The sequence below is a fragment of the Oryx dammah genome, unplaced genomic scaffold (genome assembly GCF_014754425.2).
Source record: "Oryx dammah isolate SB20612 unplaced genomic scaffold, SCBI_Odam_1.1 HiC_scaffold_5, whole genome shotgun sequence".
Lineage (NCBI taxonomy): Eukaryota > Metazoa > Chordata > Mammalia > Artiodactyla > Bovidae > Oryx > Oryx dammah.
Window position 1 is genome coordinate 98,986,090 of NW_024070189.1, and position 6,917 is coordinate 98,993,006.

Consider the following 6,917-nt stretch of genomic DNA (forward strand, 5'->3'; position numbering starts at 1 on the left):
GAAAAACTATGACAAATTGAGACAAGCATTTTCTTTTATTTATTTATTTTTTTTAATTTATTTTTTATTTTACTTTACAATTCTGTATTGGTTTTGCCATACATTGACATGAATCCACCATGGGTGTACATGCGTTCCCAAACATGAACCCCCCTCCCACCCCCCTCCCCGCAACATCTCTCTGGGTCATCCCCGCGTAACAGCCCCAAGCGTGCCCTATCCTGCATTGGACATAGACTGGCAATTCAATTCTTACATGATATTATACATGTTTCAATGCCATTCTCCCAAATCATCTCACCCTCTCCCTCTCCCTCTGAGTCCAAAAGTCCGCTATACACATCTGTGTCTTTTTTGCTGTCCTGCGTACAGGGTCATCATTGTGTTCTTTCTAAATTCCATATATATGTGTTAGTATACTGTATTGTTTTTCTTTCTGACTTACTTCACTCTGTATAATCGGCTCCAGTTTCATCCATCTCATCAGAACTGATTCAAATGTATTCTTTTTAACGGCTGAGTAATACTCCATTGTGTATATGTACCACGGCTTTCTTATCCATTCATCTGCTGATGGACATCTAGGTTGTTTCCATGTCCTGGCTATTATAAACAGTGCTGCGATGAACATTGGGGTACATGTGTCTCTTTCAATTCTGGTTTCCTCCGTGTGTATGCCCAGCAGTGGGATTGCTGGGTCATAAGGCAGTTCTATTTGCAATTTTTTAAGGAATCTCCACACTGTTCTCCATAGTGGCTGTACTAGTTTGCATTCTTATTTATTTTAATTGGAGGTTAATTACTTTACAATATTGTATTGGTTTTGCCATACATCAACATGAATCCGCCACAGGTATACATGTTTTCCCCACCCTGAACCCCCCTTCTTCCTCCCTCCCCGTACCATTCCTCTGGGTCATCTCAGTGCACCAGCCCCAAGCATCCTGTATCATGCATCGAACCTGGACTGGCGATTTGTTTCATATGTGATATAATACATGTTTCAATGCCATTCTCTCATATCATCCCACCCTCTCCCTCTCCCACAGTCCAAAAGACTGTTCTATCTCTTTTGCTGTCTCGCATACAGGGTTATCATTACCATTTTTCTAAATTCCGTATATATGCAATAGTATGACTGCAGCCATGAAGTTAAAAGACGCTTACTCCTTGGAAGAAAAGTTATGACCAACCTAGATAGCATATTCAAAAGCAGAGACATTACTTTGCCAACAAAGGTCCGTCTAGTCAAGGCTATGGTTTTTCCTGTGGTCATGTATGGATGTGAGAGTTGGACTGTGAAGAAGGCTGAGCACCGAAGAATTGATGCTTTTGAACTGTGGTGTTGGAGAAGACTCTTGAGAGTCCCTTGGACTGCAAGGAGATCCAACCAGTCCATTCTGAAGGATATCAGCCCTGGGATTTCTTTGGAAGGAATGATGCCAAAGCTGAAACTCTGGTACTCTGGCCACCTCATGCAAAGAGTTGACTCATTGGAAAAGACTCTGATGCTGGGAGGGATTGGGGACAGGAGGAGAACGGGACGACCAAGGATGAGATGGCTGGATGGCATCACTGACTCGATGGACGTGAGTCTGAGTGAACTCCAGGAGTTGGTGATGGACAGGGAGGCATGCTGCAATTCATGGGGTTGCAAAGAGTCAGACACGACTGAGTGACTGAACTGAACTGAATACTGTATTGGTGTTTTTCTTTCTGGCTTACTTCACTCTGTATAATAGACTCCAGTTTCATCCACCTCATTAGAACTGATTCAAATGTATTCTTTTTAATGGCTGAGTAATACTCCATTGTGTATATGTACCACAGCTTTCTTATCCATTCATCTGCTGATGGACATCTAGGTTGCTTCCATGTCCTGGCTATTATAAACAGTGCTGCGATGAACATTGGGGTACATGTGTCTCTTTCAATTCTAGTTTCTTTGGTGTGCATGCCCAGCAGTCAAGCATTTTAAAAAGCACAGATATCACTTGGTTGACAAAGACCCATGTTGTCAAAGCTATGGGTTTTCCAGTAGTCATGTAATGATGTGAGAGTTGGACCATAAAGAAAGCTTTATGCTTTCAGATTGTGGTGCTGTAGAAGACTCTTGAGAGTTCTTTGGAAAACAAGAAGAACAAACCAGTCAATCTTACAGGAAATCAATCCTGAATATTCACTGGAAGGACTGTTGCTGAAGCTGAAGCTTCAATACCTTGGCCACCTGATGTGAGGAGCTGATTCACTGAGAAAGACCCTGATGCTGGGAAAGATTTAAAGCAAAAGGAGAAGGAGGTGGAAGAGGATGAAGGAGGTGGAAGAGGTAGCACCACCAGCTCAATAGACATGAATCAGAGCAAATTCTGGGATATAGTGGAGGAAAGAGAAACCTGGTGTGCTATATAGTCCATGTCGTCACAAAGTCGTACATGACTTCTGCGGCTGCTGCTAAGTCACTTCAGTCGTGTTCGACTCTGTGCGACCCCATAGATGGCAGCCCACCAGGCTCCCCCATCCCTGGGATTCTCCAGGCAAGAACACTGGAGTGGGTTGCCATTTCCTTCTCCAGTACATGAAACTGAAAAGTGAAAGTGAAGTCACTCAGCCGTGTCCGACTCTGTGCGACCTCATGGACTGTAGCCCATCAGGCTCCTCCATCCATGGGATTTTCCAGGCAAGAGTACTGGAGTGGGGTGCCATTGCCTTCTCCGCATATGTGACTTAGCAAATGAAAACAACAACATCATGATGAAAGCTAACTTGATTTATTGTGGTGATTAGTTTGTGATATACACAATGATCAAACCATTATGTTGTACACCTGAAACTAACATTAGGTATTATCAGTTATGTTTCATTTAAAACAACAACAACGTAAGGGCAGGTTTAGTCAAAACATTTGTTCAGATCAAAATCACAAACATTATGGGCTTGGGCAATGCCCCCCAGGCATTCTTAGGCAACAGCATCATATCAGTAGATAGATACTGAAATTGGGTTCATGAGACAGTCCACATTACCAGGAAGAGCAGTTAAAATAATGATGTAAAGCAGAGTGACAATACCAAAGTGAAACTGTGGTTTCATCTTTCCCCCTACAAAGGCATTGCATAAATGATCTTAGATGCCAAGTATAGTTTTAGTCATATCAGTATAACAACTCATGATTGCTCTTTCATGGAAACTAGGGGCAATTGTGTGGGACAGTATAAGTCTTTTGAGAAGAAAATATTTTTAAGAAATCTAAGTCTTTTCATGAAATATATGTTAATTTACAAATATATCTGATCCAAAGTAGAGAAAACTTTGGGAATATGTGAAAATGGCCCCAAAGAAAAGCTGTCTATATACCAGACAGAGCAGAAAGATTAATAAATTGAATTGTTGAAATTGTATACAAAGGTTGAATTCAAAGAAATAGAAATCCCAGGAAATAATTGGAAACAAATTATATTCCACAGTGCTCAAAGAATCACAATTTTGTGTTCTGAGGTTTTGAGTCATGCAATCAAGGACACTTCTTCACCTCCAGAATGATTGGTCCTTTTATACCTGCCATCCCATATAATCTCTTCAGAGCCCCATTAATGTCTTCATTCCTCAGACTGTGGATGAAGGGGTTCAGCATGGGTGTGACCACAGTATACATCACTGAGGCTATTGCACTTGAGGGTGAGCTGTATAGAAGCAGAGCTAAGGTGCACTCCTAGGACAGAAGAGTAAAGCAGGAAGACAACAGAGGTGAGAAGCACCGGTGGAAAATGCTTTATTCTTCCCCTGAGCTGATGAGATTCTACATATAGAAGAAACTATCTGAGAATAAGAGTAAAGGATACCAGCAAGGGGACCACCAGCCAGCACCCAGTTGAAAAATAAAACACAGCATCTTTAAGAAAAGTGTCAAAACAGGCAAGTTTGAGCATCTGCTTGAGATCACAGAAAAAGTGGGGTATTTCCATATCTGTACAGAAGGACAATCACAACATCATTAAGCTTTGTAACAAGGAATTTAGGACACTCGAGATCCAGGACACCAGCATCAGCAGTCCACAGAGCTGGGGATTCAGGGTGATATCGCAGTGCAGGGGGTGACAGATGGTGAAGAAGTGGACACAGGCCATCAAAGCCCAGAGAAAGTTGTCAAAAGAGAATGTAAAAATACATCTGGGTGATGCAGCCTTCATAGGTGATACCTTTGCTCTAGGTCTGGATGTTCCACAGCATCTTTGGGATGGTGGTGGAGGTGAAGCAGATGTCTACAAAGGACAGGTTGGAGAGGAAGAAGCACATGCGGATGTGGAGGTGGGAGTCTGAGCCGACAGCCAGGATGATAAGCAGGTTTCCAAGCACAATGATCAGGTACACGGGAGGAAAAGCCCAAATATGATGGGCTGCAGATCTGGTTCCTTTGATAATCCCAGAAAAAGAAATCCTGAAAATTGGGTATCATTGCCTGGTCCCATATGTGGTGGTAAAGACTAAAATGTTAAAATACTATGATTAATTTTTATATAAATGGACATCAGTAACATGTTGAAAATGCTGCAATTACAATTGTATGTCAAGCAAAAGTAAACATAAGAGAGAGTGGGTGGTTTTGTTATTTTCATTAGAAGTCCAGGAAGACTGAAAAACAGGGGGATATTTGTATATAAACCTTAAGGAAAAATAGTTGGCAGACAAAGAGTTATCTGGGGAAGTGTGTACCCTGCAGGGAAAAGAGTCAGTGCAACGGATCTGAGGAAGGTTCTCATTTCAGACATCCCAGGCTCAATATATTTCCAGTGTGAGCGAAGAGCACAGGGAGAGTGATGACAGATAGTGTCAGAGAGAGGACTCCTTACCATAACTGGGACTTCAGGGCACAAAGCGTCCCTTTGTCAAATTCTGTTCTTTGCTCATCATTAATTTTGCTTTCAAGGCATCCTGTGACTAGGCATGGATCTTAGTCACAGGAATTCTCCTTATCTTCATATGTTGGTTAACATTCTGGTTTCTGTCTTTTAAGGATCACTTTACTGTATGTGGGTTCAAGCAGTCAACACTTAGAACTGCGCATCAGCCACAACACACAACACAGAGCATATTTTGTCCTGTTAGGGGCACAATACACCCCGGCTATTCTCATCCCTAAAAGAAAGTGAAAGTGTAGTCACTCAGCTGTGTCCAACTCTTTATGACCCCATGGGCTGTAGCCCACCAGGCTCCTCTGTCCATGGGTTTCCCCAGGAAGAATACTGTTATACGCTGCCACTGCCTTCCCCAGAGGATCTTCCCAATCCAGGGATCAAACCCAGGTCTCCTGCATTGCAGGCAAATTCTTTACTGTCTAAGCCACCAGAAAAGCCCCTTCTCATTCCTAACCACCAAAATTAGGGGAAAAAAAAAAACCTCTAGAAATAAAGCTGTCAATCAAATTATCTTTACCCTAAAGAGTAAAGAAATAACATTCATAGTCCAGTTGGTGAGCCTGCCTGGGTCATGTGAACTTCATGCTTCATTAAAGTGTGACCATTTCTGTCTTAAGTATAAAAACCTCAGCTATTTGTAAGGCCTCTTCAGACAACCGTTTTGTCTTTTTGCATTTCTTTTTCTTGGGGATGGTTTTGATCACTGCTTCCTGTACAGTGTTATGAACCTCAGTCCATAGTTCTTTAGGCACTCTGTCTACCAGATTTAATCCCTTGAATCTTTGTCACATTCACTGCTGTATAATTGTAAGGGACTTGATTTAGGTCTTACCTGAATGGCCTGGTAGGTTTCCCTACTTCCTTCCAGTAAAGTCTGAATTTGGCAATAAGGAGTTCATGATCTAAGACACAGTCAGCTTCCATAGTTGTTTTGCTGATTGTATAGAGCTTCTCCATCTTCAGTTGCAAAGAATGTAATCAACCTGATTTCAGTATTGACCATCTGGTGACGTCCATGTGTAGAGTCATATCTTGTGTTGTTGGGAGAGGGTGTTGCTGTGACCAGTGCATTCTCTTGGCAAAACTCTGTTATCCTTTGCTCTGGTTCATTTTGTACTCCCAGGTCAAACTTAACTGTTACTCCAGGTATCTTGATTTTCTACTTTTGCATTCCAGTTCCCTATGATGAGAAGGACATGTTTTTTTGATGTTAGTTCTAGAAGGTCTTGAGGGGCTGCATAGAATCATTCAACTTCAGTTTCTTCAGCATTAGTGGTTGGGGCATAGACTTGAGTTACTCTGAGACTGAATGGTTTGCCTTGAAAATGAACAGAGGTCATTGTGTTGTTTTGAGATTGTACCCAAGTACTGCATTTCAGACTCTTTGTTGACTATAAGGGCTACTCCATTTCTTTTAAGGGATTCTTGCCCAATGTCAGTTCAGTCACTCAGTTGTGTCTGATTCTTTGCGACTGCATGGATTGCAGCATATCAAGATTCCCAGTCCATCACCAACCCCCAGAGCTTACTCAAACTCATCTCCATTGAGTTGGTGATGCCATCTCATCCTCTGTTGTCCCCTTCTCCTCTTGCCTTCAATCTTTCCCAGCATCAGGGTCTTTTCCAATAAGTCAGTTCTTCTCATCAGATGGCCAAAGTATTGGAGTTTCAGCTTCAGCATCAGTCCTTCCAATGAATATTCAGGATTGATTTCGTTTAGGATGGACTGGATGGAACTCATTGCAGTCCAAGGACTCTCAAGAGTCTTCTCTAACACCACAGTTCAAAAATATCCATTCTTCAGAGCTCAGCTTTCTGTGTAGTCCAACTCATATCCATACATGACTACTGGAAAAACCATAGCTTTGATTAGATGGACCTTTGTTGGCAAAGTAATGTCTCTGCTTTTTAATATTCTGCCTAAGATTGTCATAACTTTTCTTCCAAGGATCAAGAGTCTTTTAATTTCATGGATGCAGTCACCATCTGCAGTGATTTTGGAGC

At 41.9% G+C, this 6,917-nt stretch overlaps 1 pseudogene; it reads right to left on the minus strand.

Annotated features, from left to right (window-relative positions):
* Window positions 1–3,511: 3,511 nt before the first annotated feature.
* LOC120864631 lies at window positions 3,512–4,293 on the minus strand (annotated as a pseudogene).
* Window positions 4,294–6,917: the final 2,624 nt, after the last annotated feature.